We start from the raw sequence: 21,791 nt of genomic DNA on the forward strand, positions 1-21,791 counted from the left end.
TGTATTCTACACAGATGCTACTATTCATATATTGAATCTAGATATATTTTGCACCATACTTTGAGCAGATGGATACCTGTAAGTAGTTCGTTTCTAGGGGAGAACTAAATACATTAGCAATCAGGAGACGTTGTATTGCACTATGATACAGATGTTTCCATGGCAGGAAGGGAGTACAGAGGGCTTAGCTTAGGAAAAGAGAAAAGGTAATAGTTGCATTAAAACTTGGAAAACCAGGCTGGGCGTGGTGGCACAGACCTATAATCCCAGTGGCTCGGGAGTCTGAGGCAGGAGGATCATGAGTTCAAAACCAAACCTCAGCAATAAGTGAAGCACTAAGCAACTCAGTGAGCCCTGTCTCTAAATAAAATACAAAATAGGGCTGGGGATGTGGCTCAGTGGTCGAGTGCCCCTGAGTTCAATCCCGGGTTCCAAAAAAAAGACTTGGTAAACCAGCTAGAACTAGTCAGGCAGTGGGTGCTAGGTGTGGGAGAAGGTGCCAGAAAGAGGAGAGAAATCTCTAAGTCATGGATGTGAGAAAGAACACAACATCTTTGGGAAATTCAGTAGGTCTGGCACAGATTGGGTGTCATTTGTATGGGAGTCGGCACCATGCCTTTGAATGGGATCACCCAGGAGAAGGTGGTGAGCGAGACTATGTCAGGAACAACACTGAAGAGTGCATGGCAGAGGAAGGGAGGCTTCTGAGGGAGACTGAGAAACAGTGGTAAGGACAGATGGAAACCAGGCAGGAGGAGTGGCAGAAGCCAAAGAAAAGTGTGATCTGCGACAACAGGCAGTTCTCAGCCCACTCAGACTAAGGAAAGAAAAGCAACACCTGGGCTCTTAGAAATCTTGGTTTTGGTGGTTGGAAAGATAGGTGGAAGTTAAAGGCCATGGGCAGCTGGGCTGGAAGATCAGCTCAAGAGGAGGTAGGCAGTGAGAGAAATAGCTACAAGTAGTGCAGCGTGGAAATAAAGGTCTTGTTAAAGTTGATTTTATTAATAGTTGTCATACAGTGCTCCAGTGTGTCAGGCACTCTTCTGGACACTTTACACACATTTTAACTCATTTCTTCCTCATGGCAATTCTAGAATATAAATACTGTTATTATCCCCATTTATAAATGGGATACCCACAGCACAGAGGTTAGAGAAACCTCCTAAGGTGAGTGGCAAAGCCCTTATTCACACCACACAATTTGGATCCAAAGTCCTTTTTCTTTTTTTTTTTTTTTTTTTAATTTTTTATTGTGGGTTGTTCAAAACATTACAAATTTCTTGACATATCATATTCCACACTTTGATTCTAGTGGGTTATGAACTCCCACCTTCACCCCATACACAGATTGCAGATTCACATCAGTTACACATCCATTGATTTACAAATTGCCATACTAGTGTCTGTTGTGCTCCGCTGCCTTTCCCATCATCCAAATGGAAGGAGACCCTCAGGGTTATACAGTGGAGGGGGTAGAGAGAGAGGAGGGGAGGGGAGGGGAGAGGTGGGGAGTGCAAAGTCCTTTTTCTTAACCCTGACAACACACTGCCTTTTATTCGGTCACCAAAAACATTTTGCCCCCTTCCCACCTGCCCAAGAAAGGATGAGAAGCTAGAGTCTAAAAGAGAGAAAGAGCAGAAATTAATTTTAACAAAATATTAATAATGTCATAATTTTAACAAAATGTTGTTAAAAAACCTACTGTGTGCCTGACATACTTCTACCAAGAATTATCAGTGAAGGATTAAAAAATAAAAGGTAAAAATCTCCCTTATGGAATTTAAATTCTGCAGGAAAATTAACACGTAAATTAAGCAAGATTGATTAGTAAATTATATATGTCGTCCCCTGGAGATCCCCCAGTGAGTGCCAGAAAGTGGGGATACTACCAAAACCTATGTTTTTCTTTATTCATTTGTATTGTAAATCTTAGCAACGTCTGCATATTATTTCTTTTTCTTTTCTTATTAAATCAAGAATTTTCACCTTTTCACTTAAAGAAAGCACTTTACAACTCCTCATTGGCAGGACTACTTTGCCAGCATCACTACTCCTGTGCTTTATGGTCATTATTAAAACCAGGGGGCTGGGGCTGGGGCTCAGTGGTAGAATGCTTGCCTTCCACATGTGAGGCACTGAGTTCGATCCTCAGCACCACATAAAAATAAATAAAGATACTGTGTTTATCTACAACTATATAATAATAATAATAATAATAATAATAAATATTTTTTTAAAGAGAATCATTAAAAAACAAACAGAGTACCTTGAACACAAGCACTAAGACACAGCAGTCAATCTGATAACCAAGGCAGTTACTAAGTGACTAACATCATACTGCTCAGAAGTACATGTACTTTATAACTTATGAAGTGCTCGGTTCTGAAATTTTCCATTTAATTTTTTCAGACCACAAGAACCCAAAACTACAAAGAAATCACAAAGAGGACTACTATAATATGTTAGAAGGTGAACAGGGCAATGGGAAAAATAAGTAAAGCATTCATGGTAGAATGTCCCAGAAGGAGAGTTAGGAGTTGTGAATTTTGGCTGAGAAAGAAAAGGAGGTGCAGGAGCAGGCCATGTAGATGTCCTGGAGGGAGCCTTCCAAGCAGAGAGAACAGCAAGAACAAGGGGCATATAACAAAGGGTTAATAGGACCCTTCATTTCATCTTCTGCAGAATTTTACTTTTTTTAACTTTCTCAGCTTTCTCACTGTTTCTCAGAAACCTGGTAAAAGTGGAAAGTTAACTGTGTTATTGGGCCATATTGCTCCTGGCATAAATGACCACTGATTGGTCAGCTATATCTGGGCTGGGAAAGAGATAAAAGCCTGGTAGGAAGCCATTTCATTGGATTTCTGTGATTGTAGTAACACTTGTAACTGTATGGCTCGGTACATCAAAGATTTATGGGTCAAGCTGCAAGAGATGTTTGCTTCTTTAGGGCTCAAAGCTTTTAAGTCAGGGTAGGTCTTGGATCTGCCTAGGATGGGTCTTTTCCTTATACCTGAGATATGGGGGGAGGAGATACTGGGAGGGACACTAACTCTAGGCAGCAGTGTGGACCACAACATAGACAACTGTGAAGATTTTCCCAAAGAAGGAAGCTCAGTCCTGCCTTGCTGGCAAGCTGTGCCTCCAATCCTGTATCTTCTTTGTGTGTGTGTGTGTGTGTGTGTGTCATTATGGTTTTATTAAAGTGGCATTGGAAACATGTGTAATTAATAAAGACAAAAGAGACATGTATCCATTCTAATAACTCAGATTTGGGGGGTTGAGGAGTTAAAATTAGTTTTGTTAGAATATTAAAATGTGAAGGATTCAACAAAAGATTTACTTAGTTTCGTATACATAAGTTGGTTATGCTTTTAAAATTTAGACTGAAAAGAAAGAAAAACAATATGAAACCATGCTCTCAGGAAACATATGGAGAGGCAGAAACACAGGGAGATTTTCAGGAAAAGTTCATATTTACCAAATACCTGAATATTTGCTTTATTTTTTTATCACCTGTACAACTAGATTTTTTTCCTAGGGAAAAGCCTGAATATTATAGCTCTTTATGTTTCAACTGGCTAGACAAGGAGGTTATATGCACTCAGTAACCATGAAAAATGAGTGAATGAGTGAATTAATGAATGAATACATAAATAACACAGACTGAGGAAAAATCAATGGAAAATATCAATACTTGAAGGACAAACATTGAACTTCAGTGAATTGAAATAAATACATTAAGAATAGTTCAAGATATCAGAGAGGATCCAGGAGAAAATAATTAAGGGGAGAGAGATTTGAGATGGAGGGAGAGGGCAATAGATATCCAAATGCAGTTAATCATTAAAATAGGTCAATGTATCTTTTATTTATTTTTTTTATTGGTTGTTCAAAACATTACAAAGCTCTTGACATATCGTATTTCATACATTTGATTCAAGTGGGTTTTGAACTCCCAATTTTACCCCACATACAGATTGCAGAATCACGTCGGTTACACATCCACATTTTTACATAATGCCCTATTAGTAACTGTTGTATTCTGCTACCTTTCCTATCCTCTACTATCTCCCCTACCCTCCCCTCCCATCTTCTCTCTCTACCCCATCTACTGTAATTCATTTCTCTCCTTGTTTATTTTCCCATTCCCCTCACAACCTCTTATATGTAATTTTGTATAACAATGAGGATCTCCCTCCATTACCATGCAATTTCCCATTTCTCTCCCTTTCCCTCCCACCTCATGTATCTGTTTAATGTTAATCTTTTCTTCCTGCTCTTCCTCCCTGCTTTGTTCTTAGTTGCTCTCATTATATCAAAGAAGACATTTGGTATTTGTTTTTTAGGGATTGGCTAGCTTCACTTAGCATAATCTGCTCTAGTGCCATCCATTTCCCTGCAAATTCCATGATTTTGTCATTTTTAGTGCTGTATAATACTCCATTGTGTATAAATGCCATATTTTTTTTATCCATTCATCTATTGAAGGGCATCTGGGTTGGTTCCACAGTCTAGCGATTGTGAATTGTGCTGCTATGAACATAGATGTAGCAGTATCCCTGTAGTACGCTCTTTTAAGGTCTTCAGGGAATAGTCCGAGAAGGGCAATAGCTGGGTCAAATGGTGGTTCCATTCCCAGCTTTCCCACGAATCTCCATACTGCTTTCCAAATTGGCTGCACCAGTTTGCAGTCCCACCAGCAATGTACAAGAGTACCCTTTTCCCCACATCCTCTCCAGCACTTGTTGTTGTTTGACTTCATAATGGCTGCCAATCTTATTGGAGTGAGATGGTATCTTAGAGTGGTTTTGATTTGCATTTCTCTGACTGCTAGTGATGGTGAGCATTTTTTCATGTACTTGTTGATTGATTGTATGTCCTCCTCTGAGAAGTGTCTGTTCAGGTCTTTGGCCCATTTGTTGATTGGATTATTTGTTTTCTTATTGTTTAATTTTTTGAGTTCTTTGTATACTCTGGATATTAGGGCTCTATCTGAAGTGTGAGGAGTAAAAATTTGTTCCCATGATGTAGGCTCCCTATTTACCTCTCTTATTGTTTCTCTTGCTGAGAAAAAACTTTTCAGTTTAAGTAAGTCCCATTTGTTGATTCTTGTTATTAACTTTTGTGCTATGGGTGTCCTATTAAGGAATTTGGAGCCCGACCCCACAATATGTAGATCGGAGCCAACTTTTTCTTCTATCATACGTAGAGTCTCTGATTTGATATCTAGCTCCTTGATCCACTTTGAGTTAACTTTTGTGCATGGCGAGAGGAGGGGATTCAGTTTCATTTTGTTACATATGGATTTCCAGTTTTCCCAACACCATTTGTTTTAGATGCTATCCTTCCTCCATTGCATGTTTTTAGCTCCTTTATCAAATATAAGATAGTTGTAGCTTTGTGGATTAGTCTCTGTGTCCTCTATTCTGTACCATTGGTCCACCCGCCTGTTTTGGTACCAGTACCATGCTGTTTTTGTTACTATTGCTCTGTAATATAGTTTTAAATCCGGTATCGCTATACCACCTGATTCACACTTCCTGCTTAGAATTGCTTTTGCTATTCTGGGTCTTTTATTTTTCCATATGAATTTCATGATTGCTTTATCTATTTCTACAAGAAATGCCGTTGGGATTTTGATTGGCATTGCATTAAACCTATAGAGAACTTTTGGTAATATCGCCATTTTGATGATGTTAGTTCTGCCTATCCATGAACAGGGTATATTTTTCCATCTTCTCAATCCTGTATCTTCTAGGTGATTCTGGTGTCACATAAGGTTTATGATGATCTTATCTGTCTGAACATTGAGGGTGACTCTAGAAAGACTCTCCATAACATTCTAAGCCTGAAGCAGAGCTCTCCCTGGCATGGTTGAAGGACAAGCAGGCAGGCCAGGGTGCTAGAGCAGTGAGTGAGGCCCAGGAAGCAGTGGGTGCCAGATCACTCAGGACTTTGTCAGCCACTGAAAGGCAACTTTGCTAGGAGATGAGATGCATTTGGATTATTTTAAGCAAAAGGTCATAATCTTATGTTTTAACAAGACCATCTCTACAGCCATCGAGAATACACTATGGGAGGGCAGGGATAGAAGCCGAGTGATTTTTTTGGAAGGCTGGTGCAATAATCCAGGAGAGAAATGAATCAGAGGGTGTGGACCAGGGTGGAAATAGCAGTTCTGAATATAAGTTAAAAGAAATTCCACTGAGATTGGCTGAAAGATCTAATGAGAAATATGAGAGAAAAGGAGACATCAAAGATGACTAAGGTTTTTAGACTTGAGCAAATGGAAAAAGTTTGGTTTTGAGTGTGTTGCATTGGGAATATATGCTTACCATCAAAGTCTGGATATTAAGTAAGCAGTTGGACTGAGATCCTAGGGTTCAAGATTAATGATGAATGTTTATCTTCAGGAAGGAGAGATGGATCCAGGATCCAGATGGAAGGATCCCCCTCAATTTGGGTGGAAAAGGTATTTATCATCAGAATAGGACTGATGGCAATAAATACACTTTTATTTGGAATGGAGATAGAAATGATGGGAGTTATATCTTATAGTTTCTGGTTTCTTTGTGATGTACAAAAAAAGTCTGCTTTTATACATCTGCTAAAAGTTGTGAGGGTGGGAAGAAGCAGGAAAAGCAGCAAGGAAAGTAGTGAAGTGTAGGGGCTTTCAAAGAGAAGGGTGAAGATTTGGAATGGCCAGTTTGGAAACTAAAAGTAACAGATCAACAGGACTATAAATCTGTCTTACTTTATTACTATGTCAGAGCTTCTGGAGCTGCAGCAGGATCTGCCTAACAAGCCCAGGAGATCATATCTCATGTTTACATATTCCAGGACAGGATGAAATGCAGAAAAGAAAAAGGAAACGACATGTCATTAAAGACTAGTAGTTTATTTGAAATCAAATGATTGAAAAAGAGAGTACCTACAAAACCGTCTGCAGTGAACATCATTAGAAGATGGGTCTGCTGTGAGTTCAGGAGGGTATCAAGCACAACTTAAGCCTCCTTAAGTCAGAATCATCTTCCTGTAGCACAGCTGCATCCTGCCTATAATGTTCAGAAGACACGGAAGAACTCCATGGACCGTCTCAGCCCCACTCCTGTTATCTCTCTCATTTAGACAGGTTCTCAAGCCTGGGCCCTTCGCACAAGCCTGCTTCATCTTTACAAGCTTTAAAAGGAAATCTGATGCAATTGATGGATACAGGAAGTGTAGTCTGAGATGCCAAGGTTCTGAGAAAAAATGAGAATACTGGGCCAGAATATAAAGGCTACAGAGCTCAGAATTCATATGGGGTGAGCCACTCAATTCAGCTAGCATCCCAAAGCACAAACAATGTGTCAGTCAGGCACTGAATTGGGTGTAAAACATTGAATGAGAAATATAGCACAGCCAAGCCTGCAGGTTTTGAATGGTCTAAAGAGCACAGAAATATATAAGCAATGCCTCCTAATGGGTGAGCCTCGATGGTTCCTCCAAAGATTAAATAGGATGTTTTGTCATCTCAGCCCCTGGAAGTTAGGAATTTGAGGAGATAATGCAGTGATGTCTCAAAGAATGGCTACCCAAAGCCAAAACCATATTTTTAAAAGAGGAATGGAAGAAAAAGCAGCATAAACAGACAATTTACTATGATCATTTCACAAAGACCTCATTGATTGATACAGTGGTAGAGGGCTCAAGTGGCATTCTAGGGGTCAGAGTCAGGAATACTAAAGACCCTGCCATGGGTGGAATGTTCCATATAACAGAAATCATCCTGTAGAGAATGCCAATAGCACTTCCACTGAGTAATGCATAAGGAGACCTGCGATGGAATCTGTATGCACTTTCTTTAGCTCCCAGAATGAATATTTTTCTCATTTTTCAAACAAGAATTCTGAAATGTAGAAGTTACATAACTTGCTTCAAAGGATGCAGCCAGGAATCAAATCTCAGGTTGATTCTCTAGCCTGTGCTTTTTATCCCTGCGTACACTGGGGTGGAATATTATGGAACCATTATGATTAGATAGATTGCATAGCCGAAGTTTGGTTTGTAAGACAGGATTTTCAGTATTTAAAACAAGTACAAAATGACTAAAGGGAATAGGAAGTTATAAAAAAAATCAATTTGCTAAATGATGGATTGGATTTTTTAAAGGTTATTTACTATATACCTGCTATTTAAAAAATAAAGAATATCTTCTACAGTAAGCATTAAAGAAATAAGCAAAAACATGGTATAAATTATTAAAGAAAACAAAACTGGCCAGGGTTAATTTGCAGATGAAAGTACAGTTCTTTGGTAGAGGAATTTAAGCTCTTATTTCAACTCCTCTGTGATAATCCCCTGAAATTGGCTAAATGATTGATAACTGTAAAAACAAAGGGTTCTCTGTGAAGCTCAAGTTCCTTTTCCAATTCCAGGGTGATATTTAAATGTTAAATAAATTTTTATGCCTTGATTTTCCCTTTGCAAAAGGAACATGTGATTATTCTTTTTGATCTTATTTCCAAAACAAGTTTAATTCCTAGGCTTGAAACATGACAAAGCCAAATCTAAGGTGGGAGATCACTCATTGCTAATAAAATGGCAATCCAATAGCTTTTTGGGTAGTTTGAAAACTGCTTCTTTTATGGCAAGTAATAGTTGATTATCTGTTTACTCCTAAAAGGTAATGTTAATATAGTTTTAGCAAGATGCAGCTTGGAAAACACTGGGGGAAGGAGGTGGTTATTATCTGTTAAAGTAGTGTTGATTATTTCTTGCCTTGATATAAAAGGATTTGAGTCAGCAATCTTGTCTTACTCATCTGACAAATATTTATTCATTTCTAAGCAAGCAACCTTTTTCAAGGCTGCTATGGAATAAGTGCATGTATAAAGAACATTCCTTAAATTACATCAGTCCACATAAGAAACAAATATAAACTCACTGTAAAACAGGAGGATGTAGGAGTGTAGGAATCCTATTCCTGTATAGGCATACAGCCTCAGGGACTTTCAGTGTAAACAGCCAACTTTGTGCTATAAACAACACAATTCAAAAACTCAACACACTCAATAAATAGACCAGATTCTCAAAGGTCATTGTGTTGCTTCCTGGAAAAATAAGATTGCTTTAGATTTCTGATCAGTAACTCCAGGTTATCTTATTATGACCAAATCCACAACAGCCCACAGGGAGCTCATGACCAAATACAGAGTTAACAGTTAGAAACCAGAAACAGGAATTGGAAGATGCAAGCCCCCGGAAGCCCTAGGGGACCTGCCTGGTGATTGTTGCACAGAAAGGACATTTCCTGCTTTCTGAATTTGGAGGAGTGGGGGTGGAGGGGAGGGAGGGGGACCCACAAAATTTTGTGAATTTTGCCCATCTACAAAGAATCCAGTGGATGTAACCAATTTTCAGGAACAAACTGATCAGCCAGGCAACACTATCAAAGAGTTTGGAACATTTGAGCTTGTTAGTCACACTTTGATTTCTGGTGCACACTGAGGTTCATTTCTACTTCTCTGATTTAGAGCTATCAATGTCAGCCCCATGGCAAGTGGCCTTCATAAATGTTCAGTCAATTCACTGAAAATACAGGAAGGAAAAATTACAGGATTCAAGTGATTGCACAAGAGTTCATTTTGACAATGTGCCTTGAATTCTTTCTTCTACTCCCCTCTTGCAATCCTCTGTCCTATGCTCTCTGAGATTTTCTAGTAGATTTTTGGGGTTTTTGGTCAAATTGAATTTATAGGTGAAGACCCAGAAATTCTTAGATTCTTACTTAATTCAAGGTAAAATTTAGACTACTGATGAAATAGCAGATGACACTAAGAAATAGGGTTAAAATGAAGACCTCACCTAAAATGTGCTTTATAAAGTTTCTGTGCATCCGCTACACATCACCATTCTGTATGGGTCTTTGAGGAATATGAAACAAAAGTCATTTGGATGGTGACAAGTTTGAAGAGCAGCCTTTCTCATGTCTGTAGGGACAATGGAGAATGCTGAGGTGAAAAAAACACTGTTTCCAAACCCACATTATAGCAAGGCATGGTGGCGCACACCTGTATTCCCAGCGATTTGGGAAGCTGAAGGAGGAGGATTTTGAGTTCAAAGCCAGCCTCAGCAATTTAGCAACACCCTGCTCAAAATAAAAAATAAAATAAAAATGGCTGGGGATGTGGCTCATTAGTTAAATGCTCCTGGATTCAATATCTGATACAAAAACAAACAAACAAACCTCTGTTATATCTAGTAACCAAAAAATGCCTTAGTTAGAACCTCCTTGTTAGTGGTTTACTCAAACTGATTTTGATCTTCCCTAGAACTTGACTTCTTATCATATCGCACCTTGACAATTTAATGTGTAGTGAATCCCTGGTCTCAAGAGTGATTTATATAATTTGACACAGCACATGAATCTAAATGCTTTATCTCACCATTATGGATTGATAGAATCTTGTTGCCTGTTGATTGTTTAATAATTGCCTTGATCCTCAAATAACAAAAACAATGTCAGAGGACCAGTCTTCTGTCTATGGAAGCAGTTGTGATTTATTATATATTTAGGTTCTTTTGTCATTCCTGTGTGTGAACACATCAAAACCTCTATTTGAAGGTCTATATTAAATAAGTTTAGTACAATACACGGAAAGAAGTGACCTTGTATCTAATCAGGACCCATGACTTGGAGCTCTCCCATCTTCTAATCCTGTCAAAGAGCTGCACTGTGCCACATCCACCTCCTTTGTTCCTCTGGATGTTCCCTCTTCCCCTTTAGCTGAGAACACTGCTGACCCTTGGATCATCCCAACCAGCAGGGGCCCTGGGATAAGGATTGGGCTAACACAAGGACCACATTCTAATTATAGGCTAGGTTATATTTGGAGCCTTTTGTTTAATATAAACAATGAATGCTGCTCCTTCTTCTGCTATATTACTGTTTTCCTTTGAAAAAATCATGCATTTTAGTGTTCATTTTATAATTACAATTGTCTTGGAATATCTAGACTTCATATAGTAAAAAAAAAAATTACTAAAACTGTTTTCTATACACATTTTAAAATATGAAATAAAATTATCCCAACTTTTCAAGATATATACCAACTAAAAGGTCTCACAAATGTAATAAGACACTATTGACAATAACAAGAAATACTAGGTATCTAGGAATTTAGCTGAGAATAGTTAATACCTTCTTAGTAAACTTTTAAATGTCTAATAAATGACATATATGACAGTATGAATAACAAAAAGACATTCCATATTTTAAATAGCACAGAATTCATTTTATAAAGATGCCCATCCCCAACAATTCATTTTATAAATCCAAAGTAATATTAGTAAAATTCTAGTTAGATTTTTTTAGAAACCTTATAAATTTATCCCAAAATTTATGTGACAAATGCTCACATAAGGTGGTAGAAGTGATTATAGAATGACCTTAAGGAGTAAAAAGAAAGAGAGAGCAAGAGGACAAGAAGGAAAGAGGGAGGGGGAAAGATAGTGTTCATATAAACTAATGCTGATAATATATAGTGTATCCAGGATGATGGTTAATTCAACCCTCTGCCCCAAGATTCCCCTCTCCCAACCCTACACACAAACACACACACACACATACACACACATTCAAAATCATCTCACTTATGAATTTTCATGTCTTTTATAGAGTATAGATGAGATGCTCTCTCTAAATTTATTATACTTTTTTTCCAATTGTAAAAGTATAAATCTCTTTGCAAATACTTCCGTTGTGCTTCAAAAGTAGAGAATTAACTAAATTTTACAAGTGAGAAAGTCATTTTTAAATTTTACAAGTGAGAAAATCATTAAGGCTAAGATTTATAAATCATTTCTTTAAAGAACAAAAATCTTGCTGGAAGAATTATCTTTAATTTATAGTAATATAAACTCCATGAGGCAAGGACTCACCTGTCAGGGTCCTTTTCTGTATCCCCAAAAGGGAAGTCAGCAACCATCAGGTAAGAGCTCAGAAGAATGGACTTTGGTATAAAGGGAGGAGTGGATGATGAGGGGTAAATGGCATATTCTGAATATATACTAACATACAGCAAGAACCTGATGTCCTTGGAAGGAGGCTGAGAGCTTCGAAGTATACATCTACACCTTAGGACCTGAGATCACATGAATTACTATTATCATTACTTTGTTGACACTTAACTACCAACAGTGTAGGGCAGAAAATGTTATGACAATGTCACCCTGCTTCTAAAAGATGGCAAAGATTTATTGATCTTTTATTATCACATTCTGGAAATATATCATGAAACCTGTGTTCATTTCTGATTATTTGGAACCATAATTGAAGAGGTTGTAATCAGTAAAGGTAAAGGACCCAAAAACCTTGAATGAGGCCTGGCTGATGGTGTGTTTATCTCAACTTTAGAAGATTGAAGGGAATGTGAAAAGAGAAGATACTTGAAGGGTTGCCATATAAAGGGCTGGATCGTCTTCCATGTGTCCTAGAAGACCAAATAGAGCCAATCATGGAAGCTCTGGGAAGAATGGTTTTGGCTCTGTACAAATGCAAACTTTCAAAAAAGTGAAGTCTTTTCTGTAAATGCCAGGTTAGGTTACCTTTCCAGAAATTGAACAGCCTGAGGAGGGGTGTGGGAAGGGACAGTGGGGTTGAACAGTGACGAAAATAACAAAATCCCTGCCTCCTAAAAAAAAAAAAAAATTAAATATAAATGTCAGATATAAGTACTTGGAAAAAACTAATGCACTGTGAGGAGAGAGTGAAGGGGATCCTGCTGTAAATAGAGTGACCCAGGAAGTCCTGAGACATCTGGACAGAACAAAAAGGACCAGAGGGAGGGAGGCATGTGGCTATCAGTAGAAGCATCCCAGACAGAGAGCTGCAGCCTGTGTGGTGGTACAGAGAGGTGAGGGAGAGCAGGTGTTTTTCTAATGTGGATCTGTTCTGTAGGACCTGAGACAAACCCTCACCCACACCTGTTAACTTAGTGTCCTAGGGCACTTGTGTTCCCATAAATGCCAGCTGTCTTGAATTTGAGCTTCCAGCTTTAAGTCTTACTTCTCAGACTTAGGACAAATAATTGAATCCTGCAGGATCTTGGTACCTGGAATCACATGCATTGCCACTATCATTACTTTGTTGATACTTGACTAGCCACAGCATAGGGCAGAAAATGTTTAGAGCATGTCTTGTTGCTCCTATGACATAGCCAGTTGCTTACAGGCTAGATTCATGTCTGATCCTTCTTTGTGCCCACCTGGGTACCTTTTACCTAACACACACTCAAGAAATATTTGTTGAGTGAGTACATAAATATGCTTCAGCAATGCTGAGTCTTCACTGGCTATCTTAATAATAAAAACGAGAATGCAAAACTGCAGTTTAAATCTGCATCATGAGATAATGCAGAAAACTTGGTATGAAGGTAATTATTTGAAAAATCAGCTTTCCCCTGAAAAGTATAAAAACAGCTACTAAAAAAATAACCTTTCTTAGGTACTATGAGACAAATTTACCACAGCACCCCTGCAGAATTGGGCAGGAATGCTGAGGGTTCTCATCCTTAAAATAATGAGCATACAGCTAATGTCAAGGAAAGAGATAGACCTGATATTTGAATAGCAAATTTGAGGAAAAAAATTCATGATATAATTCCAGAACATGATAATAAAAGGTCAGTAAATCTTTACCACCTTATAGAAGCAGGGAGACATTCTCATAACATTTTCTGCCCTACACTTTTGGAAGTTAAGTGTCAACAAATAATGATAATAGTGACATTTATTTGTTCATTGTATAAATTTATATGATCTCAGGTACTAAGGTGTATATGTTGCTATGGGCCCTTATATGTGGGAAAGCTAAAACCAAATTTTGTGTAGGGAAAAAAATTGTACTGTTATGACAAAGAAACTATAGAAATTGAGGCACCTCTTTATATCAAGTTACAGAGTTATTTCGGTGTCAGTATGATTTATTTTATGGAACTGAGAATTTGTTTTGTTTTGGCTCTGTGTGGTTGTTTTATAATAAAATTTTAGTTGTCATGGTGAAAACCAGATTTCTGTTATCCAGATGATTGCCCGCTCCTACTGATGTTATGTGGAGAGGTGTGTTGCCAGCATCCCAAGTGGACCTCATTATCAGTGGTGATTAATGTTGGTATTAGTAACAGCATTTCACTCTATACCCCTGGGGCTGGCTTTATGAGCTGCACTAAGAGTCTTACAACCTTCATGTCTTTTTGTGGGAAAATGTTTTTTACATTTTAAACTAACTTTTAAATGAACTTCAAGGGCCTGTTTATGTTCATTAACTATTTAGCATACTTTAGACTCTCGGGATTAAAAAAAAAAAAAAGAAAAAGAACTTCATTTAAACTTGAGTGATTCTTGAATCAGTGATATTTTCATGACATGTGTTTTCCTTTTCCATGAAAGATGTAGTCTTGCAGTAGTTAAACTTCTTTTTTTAAGAAAAATTACATCAAAATTGGAAGAGGGAAAGTGATTTAGTGGAAGTCTGATAGAGAAATCTCTTTTTATAACTTCCTTGACACATTAGCATCTAGCTTTAGCTTGAGAATGGTGATAGAAGAGTTCTGTTAATGAAAATTTTGCTATGAAGCTGCAAATAAATCAGTGCATATTTATTGAATATTGACTAGGTTCCCAGCACTGTTAGGTATTATGGGAAATACAGAATAATTTAAGGCCCATCTCTGTCCCAAAGGATTCTAAAAAATAGTTTCAGGGGTAAGATAACACATTTATTTGTTCATTGAATAAACTTATTCTGTACACATTATAGACATGATGCTAGGTTCTAATGACACAAAACTTAATCTTGGTCCTGGAGGTTCTGAAACTGTTGTAATGTAAAAACTGCATAGTTGCCACAGTGGGTATGTGAAATAGAGTGCTGTGAATGCAAAGGAGAAAGAATAATTAATTCTGTCTGGGAAAATCAAGGTCCTTGATATTCAATATAGGATGGCTATAGGAATAAATCATATTCCTGAAGAAAATAAGCATTTTAGGACATTATAAAGGATGAGATTTGTGAAGCATGGTAAAATTTCAGAAATGTCTACATGGAAGTTTCTAGCAAATTAGGACTTTGGGGTTTTTTATGTAATCGATAACACTTTTCTGTTTCTTTTCTTCCCCCCCCCCCCATTGCTGGTGGGTGGGTATACTGGAGATTGAATCCAGGGGCTTTCTACCTCTGAACTACAAACCCAGCCCATGATTTTTGTTTTGTTTTTGTTTTGTTTTATTTGGGGGGGGGGGGTGCTTGTTTCTTTGGTTTGTAACAGGGTCTCACTAAGTTGCCTGTGCTGACCCAGAACTTGGGATACTCCTGCCAGCACTTCTTATATCTAATATGAAGCAATAAAGGCTTTTTAACATAGTAACCCTTTTAATCATGTAACAACAAGTTCAAAAATGATACTTTTTCTAAGAAATGTTGGAAGTATTATCAATATTAGAGACAGCTGTTTTAAAAAAGAATTGACATCTCCCTGCTCAAGGTATATTAGTTTTTAAAAGCTGGGGATATAGCTTAGAGGGTTAATGCTGGCCTAGCATGTGCAAGGCCCTGGGTTACATCCGCAATGCTACAAAAAATAAAAAAAAACTGGAGAGATTCTTTGTGCTGATACCCAAAGCTGGGGCCATGTGAACTTAAGTTCAACTCTATTAGCTTTTCATTTGGGATACCGATATGAAATTTGATAATGTAGGTGCTACATATTCTCAGAAAATGCATAATGCAAGATGTGGCAGTGTTGTAGTAATGTTCTTTTCTGGAATACTTGTTTCATATTGTATTAGACACTCAGTTTTATATTTTTAGAAAGTCTGCAAATCTTTTGTCTAATAAACAGGCCACCAGCTATATCATGATTTTATTTCATAAGAAACTTCATGTTTACTGGAAATACAAATTTGCAATTTGTATTTTTATAATTCTACTATGTCAAGTCAGTTTCAAGAGAAATATTAAGACTTCATATAGAAAATATCAGCTTTATGATTTTTAGTAGGATTTCATGACCTTTCTTAGCCTCAGTTTTATAAACTGGAAAGATAAATAAATTTACATTTATAAAATGTAGTATTTACATTTTACTGATTTATTGTAACAAAAAGATAATAAAATAAAAATTTGTTTATTTATTTAGTCTATTTAACCATAGACTTCAAAATACCTTCTCTTCATTTGGGGTGTCTCCATGGGTCATATATGGAACCAGTTGGTCCTCTTTTAAAGACTGAGAGAGGTCTAAGATCCAGGACCAAATGCCTAAATTTTCCCATCCATAGCTACCAGTGTTCCTCTCCCAGAAGCCATTGAAGGAGATATACAGACAAGAGTATAAGACACCAGGCAAGACAACATTTAACATTTAAGTTAAAGCGCTGGGACAGACCTCAGATATGTCACAAGTGCTTGCTTTCCCCCAAGGCCTACACACCTCCACCAGAAAATGGGGGAGAGGGTGAAAGAAACCTTCTTAGCCTCTTTTTTATGTAGTGTAATTTCAGCCATGCTTGGGAGGAGGGGGAAGCATGTGGATGGGGAGGATCCAAGCAAAGGAGAAATAGAGGGGAAAAGGGAAGGGTATGAGAAGAAAGGGCAGAAGGAGATGGACTTCTGGTTAATTCTCCTCAAGCTCATCGGAGCTGTCCTCTTCAGGCCCTCCTAGGGTAGTACCATCAACTTCAGGAGAGAGGCAGCTCCAGACCTGTCCTTTCACATCAGCTTTAAAGAAGATGAGAGACTTCAATGTGGTGATGCACAGGCTGAGGGTACAGCTCATTGGTAGAGCCATTGTCCACCATGTTCAAGGTTCTGGATTTGATCTCAGCACCCTGAAGGAAAAGAAGGGAGGGAGGGAGGGAGGAAAGAGGAATGAGAGAATTTCAACAGAAGCTGCAGTGAGCACCCAAATGGATTAGTTCCAAGAGAAAGTCCTGCCACTTGAACTCAGACTCTGACCCATTGTGATACCACAGTTCAATACTTTTCCTTAAGGGTTACAATCTCTATTGGCCCTTTTTCTCCTAGAAAGAAGGAAGAGAGAAGAAAGTGGTGTCTTGAGTTCTACCCTCATTGATAAGTGCCTCCTAAATGCCACGGCTCCTGCGTTAACTGCAAGCCTTCTGTGGTATCACAGTGACATCGAAATGTTTTTTGAGTAATGCAGTCTGTTCCTTCACATAGATTGGATCACACCTGGCCAGTGACATCATCTCACTGGGTACTATAGTGTATTGTTCTTGAAGATGATAGTGAATTTCTAAAATCATCACTGTTTTTGAAAAATCATTTTAGAACAGTTTTTTATTTGTTTATTGGATGTTTCTAGTCTGTAGAATTCTGTATCTTAGTGCCGTTCATACATTGTGGATAGTCCAAAGGATTTGTTTCTTTGTGATCACTCCTAATTTCTTTTAACTTTTTCCTGCTCACAGATTTATCACTAAACTGTCGGGTGTCTTAAGCCAGATGAGTGCAGAACTGATTTCAGTCTCTGGGCATCATTTCAAAAAGAGCTTTTTCGTACAGTATTTTAAGAGCATAATTATAGATAAATATTTCAAATTCTTCAAATAAGTGAAACAAATACTCTTTGTTATAAATCAAAATATCTGTTCCTAATATTTATCCACAGTTTTTATATCCATTGAATTTTCCCACAGATTTTTTACTTTGAAATAGATGTTTCCCACTAAAATTGCCACGGATCAAATGATTCACCGGTCCACTTGGTTCATGAGGAAATTTCATGACACAGAGTGAAATGGCACTACTTTAACTCTCACCTTCATTTTTTGATATTTTCCCCCTAATTCCTTGTTTGTTGTGAGACAGGTTTCTTCAAAAGGTAAAGAGGGGGGAAACACACACACACACACACACACACACAATGTAGATACAACAAAGATGACTTGGAAGTGCTAGGCCAACCAAGGGTTAAAAAAAATGAACAGTGATGGCACATACTGCCACCTATGCCCTCAGAGAAGTTGGTGTCTCAGCATTGACAGTGATAGGAGAGTGGTATTTACTGAGAAAATATCAAAATGTATACATAATTCTAATGTAGATGTGATTGTTTTTAAACTTGGGAATAAATGGACAGTACTTCCCAAGTCTGGCACTCTCTTGGTATGTCTTATGTGAGTCAGCACTGACCTTTGGCTTGAGGAATCACTGGGCTGACATCACTGGAAATGCAGAGGATGTGTGAAATGAACTGTTTCATCTCAGAGGAAGATAACGGAAGTCATATAACTCCAGGTGTCCAGTGTGCATCTGAGGGTATGAATTTGTGGACTTGCTGTGGCTGAGGTTTCTTCTCCTTTGTGGGCACAGTTTTTCTTCACCTAATAGTAATTGAATGCCTATTTTGTGCCAGTTAATAAAAATAAAACATGGTGCCTGCCTTTAAGCAGCTTATGGGTCTTTATACCTTTACTTATTCTGTATAATAATGACTTGGGAAATTCTACCAGACTGGTGGCATTTGATGTTCCTCAAGTATGAAAATTTCTAATGATGCATAACTCAAGAAGATTTGCTGGATATCTGGTTTTAATAACATGTCAATGAAACCTATTTTTTAAAAAAAACTACTGTTGTTATACTCTACCTCTGAGAAAATTTATAAATTCAAAGATCCAAGTTTTAATGAACTCATCCCTTCGATCTCTTGGATTCCCCACCTCACAAGGACACAAACTTGCCTCAGAGGTGCCAGGGTTTATTTGTTTTTTGAATTTTAGGGGGTTTTATTATTATTATTCCTATTTCTATAGGGGAAATGAGCAAACAATTTTTAAAAAATGTTTTTTACTCCACCCTTGAAGTTGGGTTATGTTTTCTTTTTTCTTTCTTTTTTTTTTTTTTTTTTTGGGGGGGGGGGTACTAGGGATTGAACCCAGCTCCTCACACATGCTAGGTTTACACTGAGCTACACACCCAGCCAGCCTGAAGTTTATTAATAAACACCTTAAAACCTGACAATTTGCTTTAGATGGTTTCTTCTCTCTCTTGACTATCTGAATCTAAACTTTCTCCATGGATGTTATGTATTTTGCTGGCCTTAATGTAAATTTTAATTATCATCATTAAAAGGAAGAGATAATACAGGCAATAGAATATTATCCAGAAAAAAATGAGCTATCATGCCATGGGGAAAATGAAGAGAAACCTTAAATGCACATTATTAAGTGGACAAAGTTGGTTGGAAAAGTATACATACTGTCTAATTCCAACAAGAAGACATTTGGGAAAAGGCAAAATTGAAGAATATTTCAGTGGTAGGGGGTGAGTTGCAGAAGAGGAGAGGGATGAGTAGTAAGAGCACAGAGGACTTTCAGGACAGTGAAACTGCTCTATATGATAGCATAATGATGGATATGTATTATTACACATTTATCCAAACCTACAGAATGCACAAGAGTGAACTGAAACAGAAACTATGGCCTTTGGGTGGTAATGGTGTATCCATGTATGTTCTTAAATTGTAACAAATATGCCCTTCTGGTGACGGATGTTCCTAATGGGGGAAGATATGTTCCTGTGAGGGCAGAAGACATGAGAAATCTCTGTACCTTCCTCTTTATTTTTCTGTAACCCTGAAACTGCACTTTTATAAAGTCTTTAAGAAAACACAAAAAGAGCCAGTGGCGGTGTCTGTAATCCAAGTAGTTTGTGAGGCTGCAGCAGAGGAGGATCAAAAGTTCAAAACCGGCCTTAGCAAAAGCAAGGCACTAAGCAACTCTTTGATACCCTGTCTCTAAATAAAATACAAAATAGGGCTGGGGATATGGCCCAGTGGTTGAATGCCCCTTAGTCAATCCCCAGTACCAAAAAAAAAAAAAAAGGGGGGGGGGGGGTGGAGCTGAGGTTGTGTGGCTGAGTGGTCAAGCGCTTGCCTAGAACATGTGAGGCACTGGGTTCAATCCTCAGCACCCCATAAAAATTAATTAATTAATTATTTTTAAAAAAGAAAGAAAACACAAGAAGAGGAAAATGGTATGTGCATGGCAGGGAAGAAATGCTGCCTCACACTTGCAGTTTTGCTTTCCCATTTCCCCTGGATACAAGGACTGTGTTTGTCCTAGTGACAAGAGATGCAACATGTATAGTTCTCACGGATGTCTATTTTTGTGCTCCTGCAAAGACTGACCCGAAATCACTTGTGAATAAGCCCCAAAGCATTTAGATGTTCACCATCAACCCTGCCTTTTCAGTTCCTCTGCTATCTCATCCAGGGTTTTTTGTACTTAAAACATTTTAAATAGTTATCCTTGAAATAAATCCTGTATTTTCATAGTTAATCCTACCACTGATGAGAGTAAATCTTATGCCTTTTGAGAACAATGCTTTCTTTGTCCACTAGCATCTTGTCTCAGGAAGAAAGTGCTCATAGCAATTAAGTTGTACCTTGCCTGATAACTTAGTTACATGAAAGTTTTTCCCTTCCATTCTATTTCCATCCCTTTGCCCAAGAAAAAATGGGTCTACCTCAGGAAAAAAAAGGAGAGAGAGAGAGAGTTGACAATCCATCATTTCAGTTTCTTTTTATTTTCTCCTCAAATGCAGCCTTTTGCCCCTGTCTCTGGAACCCACAAGTTTCTGACTTGCTGTCCCTTGGTAACCTATTCAAATCTAGGAACTCCAGGACCCAAATGAAGCCTTCTTTACCACCAGCTCCATAGAGCCTTCCTCTTACTCCACACCCAGACTCTTAACTGTGCTCCTCTAGTAATTCACCGGGCATACACATTGCTTCATTTGTACTCTTTTTCATGTCTCTCCAACAAGACTGCAAGTGCTTTCAGAACCACAGATACACCTGATCATGCCTCTGATTTTCCTGTGACCCTTAACATGCAGTAAATTCTTAAAAATTTTTAGATGGTGAAGTCTAGTCTGTTCTTGGTGTCTTCAAAGAAGCCCTAGGGAGTGGTTCTTTGAGATGTTTTTCTTGTCACATCATTCTTTGGTCAGAGGCCAGTAACAATAACTCAGCTCCTCCTGACAGACTGGGGGCAGGTCTGGATGATCAGCTTTAGGATAGAGCCATTTGGTACCAGCTAAATTTGAATCTGGGGTAGAGGGAAGGTGAAGGATAAAGGCAATCACCATCATATTAGTCCACATGCCTTTCTGTGGCTCCATTCTACCATAATAAACCTGCCATAACCAGGGTAAGGCACAAAGCACAGTCTTTTTTTTTTTTTTTTTTTTGTAGTTGTAGATGGACAGAATGCTTTTATTTTATTTGTTTTTTATTTTTCTGTGGTGCTGAGGATTGAACCCAGTGCCTCATGCATGCTAGGCAAGTGGTCTACCACCGAGCTACAGCCCCAGCCCAAGGCATAGTCTTTTTGTTATTCATTTATTTAGTGCCAGGGATTGAACCCAGGAGCACTTAACCACTAAGCCATATCCCCTTCCCTTTTTTATATTTTTTTCATTTTAATTAGTTATATATGACAATATAATGCATTACAATTCATATTACACATATAGAGCACAATTTTTCATATCTCTGGTTATATACAAAGTATATTCACAACATTCATGTCTTCATGAATGTACTTAGGGTAATGATGGCCATCTCATTCCACTGTATTTTTCTATCCCCATACCCCCTCCCTTCCCATCCCCCTCCCCTTTTCTCCTTTGCCTTATCTAGAGTTCATCTAATCCTTCCTTGCCCCACCACTACCACATTATGAATCAGCAGCCTTAAATCAGAGAAAACATACAGCATTTG

At 38.0% G+C, this 21,791-nt stretch overlaps 1 protein-coding gene across 3 annotated transcripts in view; it reads left to right on the forward strand.

Annotated features, from left to right (window-relative positions):
* Lrrc8c (leucine rich repeat containing 8 VRAC subunit C) overlaps positions 1 to 21,791 on the forward strand; it is a 98,176-nt gene that overhangs the window by 60,757 nt on the left and 15,628 nt on the right. The window lies entirely within an intron of this gene.

The sequence above is a fragment of the Marmota monax genome, unplaced genomic scaffold, assembly GCF_021218885.2.
Source record: "Marmota monax isolate L192 unplaced genomic scaffold, Marmota_monax_Labrador192_F-V1.1 WCK01_AAM20220418_F8-fsc00070, whole genome shotgun sequence".
Lineage (NCBI taxonomy): Eukaryota > Metazoa > Chordata > Mammalia > Rodentia > Sciuridae > Marmota > Marmota monax.